The following is a 19,240-nucleotide window of genomic DNA, read 5'->3' as shown; positions in this document are numbered from 1 at the left end:
GATTGGCCAGATAGAACGCTGTCTTCTGTGTGCAGATCCCTTTAATGGGAACTGCTCTGGATCCCTGTGCAGGAAAAGATCATACCAAGACTTTTCTCCTGGATAAAATACCTGGAATGTATTTAAGTCACCTAGCTAGAATTCTGTCCTGCCACCTGCTATGGAAGACTGCCAGTTCCATATCACAAGCACAGTGCTTTTCAATGGACTCAATCTGTGCATCATCCTGGAAGTCATGAGGTCTAGTCCACAGAAGCACAAGGCTGAAGTATTTGGCCCAGGGATTTATGTCTGTTCTATGTACATTTGCATTCCCGAAGATTGGAATTGGGGGATGAATTTTAAGAACTTTCCAGGAGAGTGAGTTTACCAGGACAGACAAGGTAACCAAGGGTTTCTTGTTCTCTTAGCCAAGACAGTTAAGCAAACATTTTAAGCTGTGGCTAGATTCTCCAAGGCACTGCAGTGGCATTTGTTTCTAACTGGGACATTAATTAGTGAAAAACAAAACAAAGCAATAACTAACCAATATACTTAAGGAGATGTTTGTCAAGGGCAGGCACACGACCATTTCAGGAGGCTGAAAAGATGAGAGAGAGAGAGAGAGAGAGAGAGAGAGAGAGAGAGAGAGAGAGAGAGGAGAAGCTCTGATCCAAATTGATTTAAGACTCACTGCACTGAAAACTTGTCCACTCCCCTGAAATAAGCTGAAATTTGATCCCCTTTTACCATATGGATGACATGAAAAATAAAGTTTCCCTAAACATGTGCAGATTCCATTACACTGTAAGCAACTACAAGGAATCCATTATATCTGGAGATAATGAGAAAGGACGTCCAGATCAAAGAACAGCAAGATATGAGCTTTGTTTCATGGCACGGAAAAGAGCACTCAAATGCTGAAAGCCTGATTTTGAGTTGCACTCATATCTTTTTCAAAATCAGTATCTGGTCTTCACATAAATTAATTCTGGCCGTGATACGTTGGTGTTTAAAGTACCATGTGTATCGTGAGTGTTTGCACAACTGGCTGTGGCAGGTCGAGCAAATCTTTATCCTGCACAGCCCTTGTTATAATTCCTACAAAGGTTACTTTTGTGTTTTGCAGCCCCTTGTGTTTTTTTTCTTCTTTTTCTTTTTGGTCTGAGTCAGTGTAAATTTAAGCAGATCAAAAAAATTATGAATTGCTAACTGCATGGCTGAACAAAACACAGCCCAGCTATAAATCACCTTTGATGGCTCTGTTGCATCAAAAATAGGTCAGTTCCGTTATTTACTTTGTGATCTTCTCTGCTGTGAAACTGTATTGACAGGGAACACGTTAGATTACATAATCCAGCTCTAAATCCTTATTCACTTCATTAAGCTCTGCAACTCAAAGAGTTTGCTTTAAGTGAAAGATATTGCTAGATATGGATATTTATTTATGAAACCTGTTTTGGGATGGGAAGTGGAGTTGAACTCTGAAACTAGAGATAGATGATCATTTGTTTCAGTTTGGTTTGGATGAGAAATTGCCAAATTCACAAAGTTCTCTATATTTCCAAAGGAATGAAATATTTGATATTTCAGTGGTCAAAACTGTCCAATGTATCCAATCAAGCCTGGGGCCCTGGGAGACTTGCTCTTAAAAGTGCATCTTTATTCCCATGTAGTCATCCATGTAGTGTGAAATTAGACTTGCCTTTTCCCCTTCCCCATCCTCTTTTCTAAAAGGCTTCTTATCTCTAGCAGGTATATGGGAGAAGAGTATTTCATGCTCCTTTCCATTCTGAAAATATCATTATGCTTACTGAATTTGGCTGGTACAAACACATAAGAATTTCAAGTTACATATTTTTAATAAGAGTTTTCCAAAATTCATAAATTTGTATTTAAGAGACAAATAATTTGAATACTAAAAATAAAAATGGGAGAATGCAAGAGTACCAAATCTGCCAATCTCTGGTTGGTTCACCTTTGAAGTTTTAATTACTTAGCAGCTATACCATCATGCTGACTTCCAAGTATAAATTATTTTTTGGGGATAAACAGTTATTTTCTTGTTTTGCTTACTCCCATATTCAATTTTTAAAAAATCCAAGTATTTTCTGTTGCCCATATGAATAATGTTGGGAAATTCAGATTTTACAAAATCAGTGGAATTGTCTCCCATCTTTACTTAGTTCTTATGTAAGGGGAGTGAGGGACATGTCCTTTCCATGAAGCAAAATAGTTGCCAGCAGGATCTACCCTCTGTTATTGATTTTTCAGGCAGAAACTCAGCCACTCCCAAGTTCGTGTCCAACTCATAAAGGGCAGAAGAACTTGCTTGTCTTCCATATCAGAAATAATTTCTGTGCCACATTCTGCTATGAATTGGACCTATTGGCAAGACTGAATACAAGGTGTTTTGTTTTGTGTTCTAAAGAACGGCTTTTAAAGATTTTTCTACTGCTGCAGACTTACTTTGGCTTTTTAAAAATCCTATTCCACTCTAAATTCTAGATGCTTTTATATAATACATTATAATGTTGTTGTATTTTAAAGCTTTTAGCCTTGCTTTGTTAACTACCCAGAGAGCTTCAGCTATTGGATAATGTATAAATGTAATAAATACATAAGATAATCACATTCAGTAATTATACCATTTTGTCTGGATGGGTTTTTTGTTTGCTTCTCCTTTCCTGATAAAGTTTAGCATTCAAACTGCTTTAAAACATTGATCAAGGTTCTCTGTCTTTCTGCAATTGGAGCAGATGTTCATACTTGTTCAGGCCAAATGGATCAGGTCAAATATCCACACTGTCTCCAGTCCTGCCTCCAAAAGTGGCCAGCCAGGCGCATGCTTATGAAAAGGCTTATAAGAAGTTTATAAGCAAAGCAGAGAGGCAACTGTTCCCCTCGCCATTAGTCCATACAGTTTGCTCCTCAAAGAACTGCCACCTGCAGACATGAAGGTTCCATTCAGCTGTCTTGACGAATGAGCACCATGCAACTGTATGGGGCAGTTTCTCAACACAACTCCTGGAAAACCCAAAACGAAAGCATCCTGAGGAAGCGAAGTTGCTCTCTTATGGAAGATGAGGACAGGAAGGAAATCGGCAGGATGTGAAAATCCTGGCCTATGATATTTGTTGAAAACAAAATTCTGTGCTTACCACAATGCTCCGAACAGTAGTTTAGAAATGAAGATAAATACTTGTGTCTCATTTCTCACACCTGGAAGTTTCCATATTGCCTGATGCCAAAATTCCAGGCTTCAAGCAAGGCACCCTAATGAGACTGCATGCAGTGACAATCTGCTAGGTAAGCTCCTCTATGCAGAGCAATTTCATTATTTTTAATGTATGTACATTCCCTATGAATACTGAAGGATCCCTTTTATTCCTAAGTCATCAAATTCCTATAAAGAACTACCTCCAAAACAGCACACAGGAAACTATGAAGGACAGAGACTTCTGAGCATTCTGTGTTTTAAACAGATTTCCCAGAGTAATTGAATTTGTTGATAAACATCAGCAACTGGCTCCTTTATCCTTAATATTGCTAAGCCCTTCTTGCAAATTACTTTCACATCAGACTTCTATTTATTTAATGTTGGCCTATTCACCATTCCTCTTTTCAAAGCAGTAGCTAGTAATCTGCTAATTTCTTAGCACAGCATTTCCTGTAACACAGCAACAAGGCGTCGGAGTGATTCAAGAAAACTATTCCTACCCATTAGGTGAAGGCTTCGATGCACCGTGTGATTTTCAGTATAGCATTTAGCATGTCTAAGCCTGGGAGGAATTGTCCATGCTTGCAGTTAGCATTAGTTAGAGATAAGTGGATTGGCCCCTTCTATTTTCTTTGTTTTCTCATGGCTTTCTCCACCCCGAGTTCCATTTGTGGACTTTAGTTCCTTTGGAGACTAATAAATTCAGTGCATTATGGGTTTTGTTGTGGCATAATAATATGGATCCCTGAATCTAGAACTGAAAACTCAGCAGCTTTTGAAAAATGGCATCCTTCTAGATTATTTACCTGGACTGTGCTTTTGTTGTTAGTGGGAAAGTTGTGCCCAACCCATCACAACCCCATGGACAACATTCCTCCAGGCTCTCCTGAACTCCACCATCCCTCAGAGTCCACCCAAGCTCACACCCACTGCCCCAGGGACTCCATCTAGCCACCTCATCCTCTACGTCCCCTTCTCCTTTTGCTGCCAATTGTTCCCAGCATTAGGCTCTTCTCCAGGGAGTCCTTCCTTCTCATTAGGTGGCCAAAGTATTTGAGTTTCATCTTCTGCATCTGGCCTTCTAAAGAGCAGCCAGGGTTGATTCCCTTGAGGATTGACTGATATGATCTCTTTGCAGCCCAAGGAACTCTCAGGAGTCTCCTCCAGCACCACAATTCAAAGGCCTCAATTCTTCGGCACTCAGTCTTCCTTATGGTCCAACTTTCACAGCCATACATTGCAACTGGGAAAACCATAGCCTTGCCTATACACACTTTTGTCAGCAGGGTGATGTCTGCTTTCTAGTCTAGATTTGCCATAGCTTTCTTCCTGAGGAGCAAGCTTCTTTTAATTTCTTGGCTGCAGTCACCATCTGTGGTGATCTTGGAGCCCAGGAAAATAAAATCTGTCACTACCTCCATTTCTTCCCCATCTGTTTGCTAGGAAGTGATAGGACCAGATGCCATAATCTTAGTTTTCTTAATGTTGAGTTTCAAGGACTGTGTTTAGGGAACACAATTTTAAAGGACTTCCAGTCTGAGAATGTGGTGCTGGAGAATGTCTGCTCCATCCCACAGCCAATGGCCTGTGGGGTGCTGCAAGGGTCCGCCTTTGCCCCATCCTCCATGCTTTTAACATCTGCATAAAACTGCTGGGAAAAGAGGAAGTGTGGGATGGAGTGTCATCAGTACATGGATGCTACTTAGCTCTCGCTCTTGCTTCAAACCACACATCCCATTGAGGCTGTGGAAGTCCTGAACAAGTGCCTGGAGGCTGCTTTGTGGCAGGGAAGGGTGAACAGGCTGAAATTTGATCCAGACAAGTGGCACTTTGTGTAGGGAGACCAGCCACTCCAGATGGAGGTCTTAAATGGGACCTCTGGAAGGTCAAGCACATAACCTGGACTCCTCTTGGTCTCTAACCCTGCAATGTCCAGCAGTGCCCTTCACCAACCTACACTCTGGGTGAGATTGCCCTTGAAGATGCTCTTGAGCCACAATGTGGGCATCCGCCTGTTGGAGAGTGGGGCTGAGGCAGTTAGATTATACAAAGTCTGTGCTATACCAGGTGCTCTAGTGATGTGTGTCTCTGTGTCAACTTTGGACCCTCAAAGCCTTATATATTTGAGACTAGGTTATCTGAAGGACTTCTTTATTCAAATCAACCTGTGTGAATTTTAAGATCAGCAAGAAAGGTCCTTGCCCAGTAGTGAGGACAATTTCGTGAGCAAGAACATGAGAAAGGGGACCTTTGGATCCCCACCCTTGGAATAACTTGCCACCAGGGGTTCATCATGGAATGTTTTTAAGGTAGCCCTGAAGACTTTTACTCTTTCTTTCCCTTGATTATGTTGTATCAAACTGGGTTATACCTGCAATTGTGTTGTGGCCATTTTTTCTGACATTTGTTCTGCTGTGAAAGTTTTGCTGCTTTTAGTACTACACCATCATCTCCATAATCATCTGTATTTTATGCTTGCCTCTTTGGGAAGGCTTCTGTCTGGAAAGGCAGCCAATAAATATTTTGCATGAATGAATGAATGAATGAATGAATGAATACCTTGCATGTGGAAATCTCATATTTAATTGCAGATATGTTGGGATTCTTTTTCATGAGGGAAGCATTAAAATACACAGCCTGAAGTCTTGAAATCCAGAAATTGTCTAGTTCTAAGTTGGAAATATTTAACCATTTTTCAAAGTCTTCTAAAAGCTTTATATTGGGAAACAGTGTGAAAAATGTGGAAGAACAGAGATTTAAATTCCAGTGTTTCCATTCACTTTGAACTTATGGCCAGATACAAGTTAAACTGTCCTTATTTTAATGGGAGCTAAAACGTCTTCATGGGATGTTAACAAGACAAAAAAGATATATTGAATTCCAAAATCTCTTTTTGAACTGTTTGAGTGAAAAACACAAGAACAAAATACTTTTCTATGTTCAAAGCATCCGTCTTCAAATTACTGCACAGTAGAGGTTGTCATTAATCAGTGTAACTAGATAGCTTGTCATGTTTTATTACTTAAACCATCTGCAATAAATGTCATTCCATTCAATTGTAACATCAAAGTCTTATCCAGCACATTTAAAAGAATGCTATAGCTTTAAATAATGAGAAGCAAGCACAAGGAGGAGGAGGAAGACGAAGAAGAAGAAAATAGCAAAGTAAAACTCCATTTCACTGTAGAAATGTGTGTCCTGCGCAAGTTCCACCAATGCTACAATAGTTATTAATTCTTCACTAATCAGTGTGAACTCATCGATAGAAGATTGCCAGGCTAATTCCAATGTGATCCTGTTGCAGCATACCAGAATTCAATTTCAGGAAGGATTATACATGGATTAACTATATGATTAAGAGACCCTTTCCCAAAATCATGTGTCCCGGATCCCTCATTTGAGGCTGCAGTTCCTCATTAGCATTGCATACGATGTATTATGAGATAGGAATATTTTACACACCACATTTAAATCTCATTCCAAAACATCAACATTGGTTGGAGCCTTAAAAATCTTTAATAAATGGCATAATAGTGAAGTATATATGACCTGATACCAAGGAAAGATTTAGATTTGTCATTTTACTATTTAAAATATCAGCACTGTGGTAAGTTTATGAAGAGGCAGTTCATTGAGCAGTGTCCACATTCATCATGGTCAATTAATGACTTTTGGGTTGGTTCCAGTTCTAAGTGTGTGATCTTCAGATCAGCCCCTCCATTTTGTAGGAATGCTAGAAAAATGGACAGGGAAGGCTGCCAAAATGGATGAATTCTGGAGTCGTTCACAATCAGGGGAGTGGAATCACCAAAAATCAGGCAAATTTGTGTTGGAGTGATTTTCCATGTCCAAAAAGCAGATCTTGGATCCACGCCAATGATCAGCACCTTGATGGAGTTGAGGCTTTCCCACAATTCATTGGAACATATTTCTTAGCAAATGTTAATAGGAGTACACAATATTGTCAGTGTTAAAGAGACAATTTAATGAGTACATGTTTTTAGAATGTGCACAAGTTTATATGTGGGAACTGGGTCTTTCCAGCCTGGAGAAGAGGAAATGCCAAGGGGATCTGTTGGTGACATCCAGGTACATCAGGGCGTGCGACGTGAAGGTCGGTAGAGACCTGTTTTCCCCTGCAGAGGAGGGCAGCACGTGTTCCAATGGAGCAAAGCTCAGGCAACCGAGGTTCAATTTGGATGTCAGGAAGTACTTCCTGACAGTTAGGACCCCGAGGGTGTGGAATGGGCTTCCACGGGAGGTCGTTGAGGCCCCATCGGTGAGGGTGTTCAAGGATAGGCTGGACATGCACATGGTGGGCATGTCATGAGCGGAGTTGGCTGGAGCCAGGGGCCAGACTAGATGGCCCTGACTATATGGCCTGGGAATACCCTTCTGACTCACTCTGTTTCTATGTTTCTATGTGATCTACAAGGAGTATGTTTCATATCCATTGGGTGATTTATTCAGTACCCTAAGGGGAGTGTATTTATTTTTGTATTTATTTATTAACAATATTTGTATCCCATCTTTTATAAGATGTCCCAGAACAGCTTACAACAATAAATAAAATATAGGTCATGAGTATAGGTCATCTGAGTGTCTAAAGGTTTGTCATTCTGTCTTCTAGTATGGTCTGGCACAGTGTTTGACCCACCAATCTAAATGCAGCTCGCAAGTCCACTAGATATTTGATAAACTCCCATATTTTCAATGTCAAGCAGGCAGCAATGCCAGAGGGATCTGTTGGTCCTTCTGCCATGGCTGGAATGTTATGTCTGGGCTCAGTGAGTTCCAATTTGTTCAGGTCTACTTTAGAAGAATTGCACCACTTGCAACTTTAAATCTATTTCTGAATTCCTTCAGAGTGTAAAATCAATGCCATTATGCATTTTATATAAGCTGTTATATTGGCAAACACAATCAAAATGGTTGCTATCTTCCAATCTCACAAATTACAGGGTTTCTGGGGACAAGATAGTAAATGCATTGAATTCTGAGATCTTCCCCCTGCTGGGATTCCCAGACTGCAGGTCACAAATAAAGCTGTCCTTCCAAGTGCAGGAAAGACAATGACAGGCTTGTGATTTTCTCCACATTGTGTTGTTATTCCTGAAATGGCGAAAGGGTTGGCATACTAGACACAAAAATGCTTTGCATTTAACAGTTTTCTGAAGCATTACGAGTGACACAGAAAATTCGAATGAGCTCATTCACAAAGTATCTTCATTCACTCTACGGCTCCTCTTTCATTTATTCTTCACATCCCCTAACATTCATGAGGGACATGGACTGTTCTTAGGGTTCCTTGACATGCTGCTGCCCCTTGGCCAGTCCAGCAAAGAAGGTCAGGTTTGTGCCCTACTTTAAGTGATCTGTCAGTTTAAGAAAACACAAAGGCCTTTGGTGATGAAGAAAGCTAGCTATATTTATAGCTAGCAAAAGTCCAATCAAGTTGAAGGGGGGTGGGCATCTGTGTGTCTTTGGAGAACCACATTAGAAACTCATCCACCCCGCCCTACTCCTGTCTTGGTCTGAAAGAACAAACTTGCCACCATTAGTTTCTTCTGCATCTGAATCTAAAATCTCAATTTATTTCCATACCAAATACAAGAAATTTGCAAATCTTGGTAAAGTCTACCTTTCTCCTTAAGAAGCACAAACAAACGAACATCTATCCCTGGCATCAATGCAATACAACATTTCACTACAGCATGCCTTTACTGGAACCTAATATCATGGTTGCTGAACTAAACCCACAAAGGGCAAGCTGTAGCTGCAGTTGGATTACTAGCTACATTTAATTCAGATGAAATATACTGCACCTTTGGGTTATATTCACTTGGTATCCCTCCACTGCTGGAAGGCTGTTTAGTCCATCAGAGGCTTTCAACAGCAGAACGGAGATAAAGGCAATTACATTGCTGCTCTCCACGACATTCCATGCATAGTTTAAACCAATAAAGTAAGACTTCTATCAGTTCTCATTGTTTCCTGGACATACTGGAAGTACAGAGGCGATACCTTCCAGGAACCATACCAGTGAGCAATGTGAACAGTACAGTCCTTAGAAGTAAGCCCTGCTGAGTTCAGTGAAACTTTTTCCCAAGCAAATGTGTATAGAATTGCAAATGTATTAACATAAAATTAATTATGTTGCCAGCTACCGGGATTTTCAGTATGATAGTGAGGCAGGGAAGGGCTGGAGAATGATTCTCAGATTGGGACTGGATTCTTTGTTGGGACACTCCACCGGGTCAGAAGATATCAAGGAAAAGACCACCTGCCATGTAGCATCAGTGATACATAAAGGTTTTTGAGCTTTCCGTGGGTCTAAGTTGGGAAACAAGGCAGCCTTTTAATCTGAGACAAGAGCTGGGATTCTTGGTTCAGTGCTGAAGACAGCTTTTCTGCAGTCCTTCTGTGGGAAACTCTACTTGTTTCCTCTGATCAATAATTGCAGAAATTATTGATCAGAGGTCCCAGCTCAGATCTTTGGAAAATGCAGCTCCTTCTGCTGCAACAAGCTGGGGAAAACCCCCCAGCTCCAGTCATAGATAAGAGCTGAGAGCTTAGACTACACTAAGACAGCTCTGCAGCTTTGAGGTGGACGAGAAAGGGTGGCAGCCAGTCAAACAGCTGGCATGTGAGGTAGGGAAGTTCCACAGGTTGCATTTGGCCTGTTGGTGGAGGTTCCACACACTGGCATTGGGCTTAGCGAATTACGTGGGCAAGTATAGACGAGAGTTGAAAAAGAAGCAGCAAATCAGGAATCCTGGATTGATTAGTGTGGCCTCTTTCCATGCCTTTCAATTCTTATTCTCCCTATCCCAGCTTTTGCTGGTAGGCCAGGAGGAAGATGAGGCTTCTTGTGTTTCCTTCTGTTTGCAGATAGAAGAAAACTATCTTTCTCCCATTGCCAGCAATAGGAGGAAAGCATTAGATATGCTTTTATGTGCAGCAATACTTTTTCTAGGAATGGGAAGGGGGGCAGGCGCTTTGGATCCCGTTGGTGCCTCCTTCCTGCCAATCAGACATTCCCAGAATTCTTGGTTATTCCACCTTACCAAGTCAAGTTTCTGACCATGCAGAAGCAGCCACTGTGAAAAGAACTTGGGGTGGGAGGGGACAGGCAACTTAAATTAAATGTTACAAGATTGTACCTATGTTCCTGTTTTTGGAAGGCTTTTTCCTGAATATTCTGATGGCCCCTGGGATGCTACCTAAGGGCCATCAAATTGTTCTTTAAACATTCTATAAAAATGAAATGAATATTGAATGAAAATGCACTTAGTGTCAGTATCTGCCAGAGCTTGTGAAAAGAAAATACGATTTTATAGACACACACATATACCTTCTATGCAACAAATAATTTGTGCTGAAATTAAACTTTGCTCCAAAACGGTTTATGCAAGAGATTTCTCACAAAAAAGTTTCTCACATAGCAGAGTTTCTGTCAAGTGCCATTTAGGCACAGTGATTTTCCTTATATACCCTTTTTACCCTTTGTCACTAAGGTGCTCTTTCCAGTGATCAGATAAGCCATATCCTGTGTGTGTGTGTGTGTGTGTGTGTGTGTGTGTGTGTGTTTCCAAATTAATCTGATTATTCCACATCCTGGGGATGCTGGAATCCTTAACTTTTATTATCCATCCATGGATTGCAAGGAGTTTTTGAAACCATACAGAAATAGCAATATTGGAAAGACACTCTGTGACCCCAGACGTCCCGCTGATTCTCAATTCACTAACCAAACACCACTTTCCCTTACCCATATTATTTCATGCCAACCACCCACCTCTTTCAAACGAAGGTGAGTGGTTTGCAAGACACTCCAGCAAGACATTGTAAAAATGCCAGACATACAGGTGTTCAATGTATATTTGATCTAAAATTCTATAGTTCCCCCATTTCACTCTCTTTTCAAGCTAAAATGCCTTGTCTCCACAGAAGCAGAATGAGTGTGAAAGGAACGGGGAAAAGGAGTCTGCACACCTTCAACATGCATGAAAGCAGCAAAGCTGCTGATGTGAGAATGACAGGAGATTAATCTTACTTTATTGTAGCTAGCAGCAGGGAAGGTAAATAACAAAGTATGCATCAAAGAAGCATAGAGCGGCAGTTAGCAAAAAATTGTGGGTACTTTGTAGTACAATGAACCTGCCAATCATGTACAAGAAGGTTATAGTATAAAGTGTTATATTGTGCTGAATTTCTGTGGAATTATGATGTACAAGGTAATTTGTTTTTCCAATCAAAACTTTATTTGAGTCCAGACAAGTGCTTATGGTAACAGAATATTAAATACCCTTCTATAGCACCACTGGGAATTCCCATTCTACAGCCACCCTGAGGTATGTCCAAGTGGGTACTGTACTTTCCAGAAGCTAAATATCTAGGGAAAGAAGCAGACATTGAGAAAACTCTACCTGTTTCCCTGCCCAAGGCCAGTGATGCAAGGGAAACAGGGCATGATGACGACGACTGCAATGTATAAACATGGATAAGTCTGTCTAAATGTCAAAAATAAGATGGGGAAAACATGCATCAGCAGCACTGTCATTTTGGTGTCGGTTTATGTCAAGAGTGATCTCCACGTTTGCTATTAAACATCGATTTTACACTGGTAAGTGACAAGTCCTGGACCCAAATATTAGTTTTGGCTTGTGGCCTCTGTGGAGAAACAAAATTGTCCTTCTTTATTGGTATTTTGTTTGGTTGTAGGGTATTATGGGGCCAGGTGTGCTACTCAGTTGCAGTCTTAAGGTTGATACTTCCAAGGTCAAATGTTTAGTTAAAACACTGCAGTCAGACAGTTTTTCCCAGGAAGGAGGAGGCTACAAAGTTTAACAGGGACAGACAAGGAAAGAGAAAGTAAGTTTTAACCCAGCAAACAGAAACATATTTTGCAGGAATGAACAAGGATGTATCCTTCTGATTGGTTGGAGCTGGGGAGCAGATAAAAGCCAAAAGCAGAAAGGTAGATGGGCAAGAAGCAGCAGCAGCAAAAGTTGGAAGGAAAATTATTATTGATGCCAGATTCCAAAGGTAAGGAAGAGTCAGAGTCCCCAGAACTGGATAATTATTGGCAGAGGTGCATCAGTGATGGTAAGAATTGCTTCAGCAGAGGACCTAAGTAGCATAGGAACACAGATGAGTGGTGTAGCTGGATGCATTTACTGCAGTTGTTTTTACTACCTTATTGCTTATGCATGTGTGCTCGGTGTGTCAATTTCTCTCTGTGTATATTTCCAGTCACAATTTCCAGCATTTCCCTATGGACAATTTCTTTAATAAAAAATAAACTCTGAAATTAGAAATGTTGTGATCTCTGTTAGGAGGTCAATCACTCTATGCCCAGCAGGCAAGCCACTACATGGCATAGAGGCAAAGGGATTTTAGTGAAATGGACAAAATGGAAAGCTCAGTTCAGCTCTGTGACACTGATAGATCGCAAGCTTGCACTTTCGATAGTGGTTAGACTGCGCCTGTGCATTTTTAAAAATATCTGTAAAATCAAACCATTTGTGCAATCTGTTTGCAATCTGGTAGGTTTAATGCCATTAGGTGATCATTGTGAAAAGCTTCCAGGAAGACTAGGTGGGTCTGTCACTGCAATCAATGGAAAACCTAAAAGAGAAGAAGCCAGACTCAATGGAAACAAATGAAAGGAATGCAGTTTGCATGAATAAGGAGCAAAATATATTGAACTTTTTAAAATGAGCAAAGTTTCCCTGCATGCCTCTCCATTAATATTTCATTTCCTTCCCTTTTGCAAGGAACACAAGGTGGTACATGTACCTCTCCCCTGCTCCATTTAAAAAAAAAAAATGTTGCAGCAACACACGTGTGAGGTTTGGTAGGCTGAAAGTGAGTGAATGACCAAAAATCACTCAGTGGTTGCGTGCAGACTAGAACCTGGATTTCCTAGGTTCTCAGTCCAATGCCCTGGCCACACTGCACAGGCTTTCAAGCAAAATTTTATTTGCAAGGAAGCTGCAGTCAATCCTCATTCTTACATTAATTGTTTTCCTATCCTTACATTTGTTACTTTCCTGACACACATTATTGGATTGCACAGGAAATATTAGCTGTATACCTTAAAATGCATAATAAGTGTCCCAAATTTAAAATAAACTAAGCCAGTATGCTTTAAAAATCTAATACATTTCTCAAATCACACTAATAGAATTACATTAACCTTGAGATTCTTGAAACATGTTTTGGCACAGGAGGACTGGCAGTTCAGCTCATTACATTTCCCCCCTAAATCTCATAACACAACTTCAGTGCCAGGGAGAAAATGGCTGCCTCAATGAATTACTTTTTTTTATTAACCCCAATTACAAATTGTTTTGTAAAGACTTAATTGACTATAAGCAAATCTGAATAAAACATTAAAAATGGTTGCAGATTAAATTTAAAGATTGACTGGGGAGGGAAAGCCAAAGCTTCTTCCTGCAAATAATGCAGCTAATGAGTGACTGATTAAAATGGGAACATTTTAAAAGTGCAATAATTAAATTCTCTTAGTGAATTTAGGGTATAAATAGTACAAGAAAAATGGTGTAGTTCTACATGAGTTACTTTCTCAGCAGGGTATCTGTCCATATAGTATTAACCCAAGAAAAGTGAAGGAAAGATAATATCAGAACAGGAAACAAGGAGGCAGGGAAAGCGAAGAGTGCAGAGCAACCCCAGTTACTATGTGAAGGTAAAATGTAAAATGTTCTTTATCTTAAGAGATTCTCCATTGATAGGGCTGGCTGGGGAGTGATGGGAGTTGTTGGATGTTTTTTTCTAAACATCTTTAATCCTATACCAACATATGTAGGAGTAATCCCATTTACCTATTTCTGAATACACAGAATAGTGCTATTACCTATCAAACACATACATTAAACAAATGCATTCATATTAACATACTCTATATGATTTGTTCAAAGGAGTAGTATGAAAAAAACTAGAAAATGGATCATTCTGCATTGCCTACCTATTGTTTCCAGATGAGAGGAAAGTGTTTGTGAAACATTGCCTTGTTTCTTTTTGAGGAATACTGCCAGCAGAAAAATAATAGAAAGTGAATAGCAATAGACATGCAGACTGGAAGGTCATCCTAGACTCCAGGCATATCAACAACTTTGTTATGTATCACAACTTTAGATGGAACACTTCACATCAATCTAGGAAGTCCAGCATCTCAAAGAATGCTTGACCTCAATTGCACAATAGAACAGAACATTTCTCTACTTGGCTTAGCAAAGCCAATGGTTCAGTAAAAGCCTGTGCCCTTTGGGCTGGCCTCAGCACCCTGGTTGTTGTTTTTCAGAGCTGATACCCTGATAGCAGCCCCTCCCAAGATTCAGAAGATCCACATGTTTCCTTATTTAGGTAACCTACGGCCTGGAGTTCTGAATCTTTCCAAATGTTGCATTATCTCACTCAGAAAAGGTTCACCATCAGCTGCAAGAAAATCCAGCACAGACTGGTATCCCTTTAGGGACTTGCATCTAGACTCTTCCTCCTTCCAAGGATGCTTTGGAATCTCTGTCTCAAGGTCCATGCACACCCAAGCTGTGAGTGCTTAACCACTTATTTCAAATGTATGTGCAATCAATGTACATATTTGGATAAATGTACATGAACATGTGCGTAAATTTGATGCAAAAAGCCCAGACAAAATAAAGCTCACCATCCAATATGGGCATGATTAAATCAAATTAAATCTGAGGTAGAAATTGGAGAACATCAGCAAAGTCATGTTTCACTGATTCTCAATCCCTGTGTTTAACCTCAGAAAATGGGGAGCTCTCAGGAGAGAAGGCTGAGGAGAGATGTGGTAGCATTCTACAAGTACTCGAAAGGCTATCACAAAGAGGAAGGACAGGATCTCTTCTCGATCATCCCAGAGGGTGGAACTAAGAATAATGGGCTTAAGCCAGGTTCCAGGATCCAGTAGGAAGAATGTCCCGATCGTTACAGAAGTACAGCAATGGAACCAATTACCTAGGGAGGTTGTGAGCATAGACGCACTAGAGGTATTTAAGATACAATTGGACACCCACCTTAGAGCAATGGTTTTATCTGGACTCCTGCATTAAGCAGGGGGTTGGCCCCAATGGCGCTCTGCCTCCTTCCAACTCTGTTACTCTATGATACCTTCCATTAATTAAGGGATTATGTGCCAGTTTAGGATTAGAACAGCCTGTAAGGTAGAAAATAGACAATCCAGCAGCCGGCAAAGCTATGAATGGCAATTAAAGGGAGTGCACAGAGCGCCTTCGTTGCATGAACTTCACTAGCTACTGGTCTGTTTCCAGGAACAGCTCAAAGTGCTGGTTGTGTCCAATAAAGCTCCATAAACTTTGGAACCAGATGACCTGAAAAAGTGCCTTTTCTCATATGACCCTTCTGGAGTCTTAAGCTCTTCAGGAGAGACCCTTGTTTTGTACCACAACCTTTACAGTTGCTCTCTGGGCCATGTGAGAGCATGTTTCCTGGTGGCTTCTCCTAGATTGTGGAGCACTCAGGAGAGGCCAGGTTGGTGGCCTGCCGACTTTCTGAAAGCTGGCACAGACAGTTTTACTAAAGTGGCTTCTTTGCATGCTGGCTACAGAATACTAGGAGTTGTTGTCATGTGCCGTCAAGTCATCTTCAACTTACGGCAATCCTAAGAAAGAATGTCTTTCAAACTGCCCTTCCCTTGACAGCCCTATTCAACTTCTGTAAATTCAAGGTTGTGACTTCCTTTAAGGAATCAATTCAAGCCATAGCTGGTCTTCTCCTTCTCCTGCTTCCCCCATCTTTCCACAGAATGATTATCTCCCCCAGTGAGTCCTGTCTTTGCATGATGTGCCTGAAGAACTGCCAGCTTTGCCAGTTTTACTTCCTGGAAATTTTTCCTTTCGGTTGATCTAGGACTCACTTGTCTGTCTTTCTGTCAGCCCAGCCCATCCACAAAGCTCTTCTCCAAAACCATGTTTAGAACACATCTTAAGATTTTTTGCTCTCCAACCATGCAGAGGATTTGCCCTAATTGTGCATTAAAGCAATTCCTTTATTATCGTTTTAATCATTTAAAAAATCTGATTTAAGTGCAATCTTTCACAGAAAGGCAGAGCACAACTAGAATAAAAGAGCAGATGTATTTCCTCATTATTGGATTCCACTCATAACAATGGCAGCAGTTAGAGAAGACAGGACTTGGTTTCTATCTGATCATAGCAATCATATGAATGCCCATGTAAACATTTTCTAGTAGAGACACTTCTCTGTCACCGGTGGCAAGTGATAGCCTATTTATGTCTAGTAGAAGCAGCTGGGCCCAAAACGATATATAGTGTCAGAAGAGAATGCTGTAAACCTATGCTAGAGTAGTCATGGCAAGTATGCTGAATCTGTCCTCATTGCCTTTTACTAGACAGCATCAATCTGCCTCAATCTGCCTGATAGAGAAGCAGAGCATTCCATTTTGTTGCCAAAGACCAATTCTTTATGAAGATAATCTGTGTATTCAGCAGAATATGCTTTTTATTGCAGAGGCTAGTGTAACCATTGTCCTTTCCCCCTTACGAAATGGATGCTGCACTATTAAGTCATTATCTGGAGCTGTGATGGGTTGTGTATTATCATAAGATATGAGAATCACAACACTGTGAGTTGGTTGAATATTAAGGGTCAACATTTCCAGGAACAGTTGATGCTCAGCTAATGCTGGTGTTAGTTAAAGCATTGCAAAGACATTTGTATTACATTATAATCTGAAGCAATGCTCCAACATTATACATTGATGTTTTGTGACAACAGGTAATGATATTTGCAGAAAAGAGAATGCCAGGAGCAAGAAAATAGGCATCTCTTAAAATATTTCTATTCTATTTAGGACTCCTTGTCTTACATAATTCATGCCCCAGCATTTTGACTGAAAACAATTTAGGAGGTTTTTTTCATCCCCTTTAAAAACAAGTTCATGTCCAAACAGATTTTTTCCCTTGTTCCTTGCTCTTATTTCTGTTGACCTAGAATCCAAAAACATTTCTTTTCATGCCTTGAATGCGCTTCTCTTTTGTAAATCACCAAATCTTTAATGCAGTTAAAAATTTGGACACGCTACAGTTCTAGTTATGAATCACAAACTGGAAATGGGCTAAGGAGTCATGGATAATTGGCATAGCTTGGGGGAGAGAAAGCTCTCACATTTGTAATGTTAATAGGACAGCCTATGCCAGGAAAATTCACTCTTTCTTCATATAAACATCGTCAGAGATCTTGCATTTATATTTATTTATTTAAGACATTTTTATACTGTTCTGATTTAGTCAATGACTCTCAGGACAGTTTACAACATATTCAACATTTAAAACAGAACATACACTGCCTTTCAAATTTAAACAATCACAAGTTAAAAACAGTAAAATTTTCACATTAATAAGAATACAATGCAATATAAAGTCAGACATATAATCTAATAGAAATAATGATTGAATTAATTCAAAGCGAATTAAACAAACAAGCCCAGTGTCAAGTAAAATAAATAAGCTAAAATATGGTGAAAATTAAAATGTGTTTTCCCCGGTGCCAGAAGGTGCATGGCGTCAATGCCAGGTGCATCTCTCTGGGGAGCTGGTTCTGGAACCAGGAGGCTTCCACCGAAAAGGCCCCTCTCCAGTTAGCTACCGTCCGTATGTCTTGAACAGCAGGCTCACTTGCTTCCGAAACATAGCCCTAGTCTAACAAGCTGCATGATGCAGGTGGCTTCAGAAGTCCAGCACCCATATCAGGCAAGACAAGCACGGAACATCAGCCTGTGTTGCAGTCAGGACCATGGCCACAACCCCTGACCCGAACTGCAGCTTCGGATCCCAAGAACTTCACCTGGAAAGCATGTTCTCAGAGCTTGCTTCTGGCATGATGGCCAATGATCTTGCTTGGCCCCTGATTTGTCACAGGGAGTGACCATAGCTCAGCAGTGCAGCATATGCTTGCCATGGAAAAGCCTCTGGGTGCAATTGCAAAACTCTGCTCAGCATCTCCAGGCAGGGCTGGGAAAACTCCTGCATGGAACTGTCGGGACCTGACTTCAGGCAGGTAGACACAAGTGCAAGACAGCTTCCTCTGCCTTTATTGGTTGTTCTTCATTTACAAATTGCTTCTTTGCTTTTCCATAAAGTCAACAACAGGGTGTAACAAATGGCAGCCGATCATTTAAAACCCGGTACAGAGATATGCTAAAGATATCAAGATAGATCAGGCCATCCCTCTGTCTCAACACATTGGTACGACTGCTGTTCAGACTTCGGGCACAATGGTTATGATGGCAGAGAGGAATGTAGGCATGCGAATGAGTCTTGAAACATGTCACACGATTCCTTGCAGATGGTCAAGGCAATCAGACCAGGAGTGATAGATGGGGATGATATGAATTCCTTGTACTCCATTCATTTATTTACCAGGTTACTTTCCTTCAGTGTGTATATACTCCCACTAACAAGATGGTTTCTCGGTGGTTTAAATGAAACAGACTTCAAATGTATTATTGCAGAATATGTATTTGATCCCAGCTCTTCCATAAGGTTTTATTATCTTTTCAACATTTTCCCAAGTCAGTTTCTCCCATCATTTTATTCCAGCCTCTCAAACGCATTGTTTTTCTTTCTGCCTAGGACTGTAGCTCCTTGCCTGCTTTTCACTTGCAAATTTGAAGTGGGTGTCTAAAGGAACGCTTGCGCCCATATATGCCCTCCCGCCCCTTGAGATCAGCAACAGATGCCCTTCTCTGGGAACCCTCCGTGAATGATATTAGGAGGGTGAGTACTCGGAGGAGGGCCTTCTCTGCGGTGGCGCCCCACCTATGGAATGCGCTCCCCAGAGAGGTCCGCCTGGCGCCATTATTTGTTTTTCGGTGCCAGGCTAAGACCTTTTTATTTAAAACTTATTTTAAGTGTTAATTTATTATGTAGGATTTAAAAAAAAAATTAAGCCGAGATGCACCGGGTTTTAATATTTTTAGTATATAACTTTTGTATGATTTTGTTTGTTTTT

Source organism: Varanus komodoensis, unplaced genomic scaffold (assembly GCF_004798865.1).
Source record: "Varanus komodoensis strain SLA01 unplaced genomic scaffold, ASM479886v1 scaffold31, whole genome shotgun sequence".
Taxonomy (NCBI): domain Eukaryota; kingdom Metazoa; phylum Chordata; class Lepidosauria; order Squamata; family Varanidae; genus Varanus; species Varanus komodoensis.
This window is presented reverse-complemented; position numbering follows the sequence as displayed.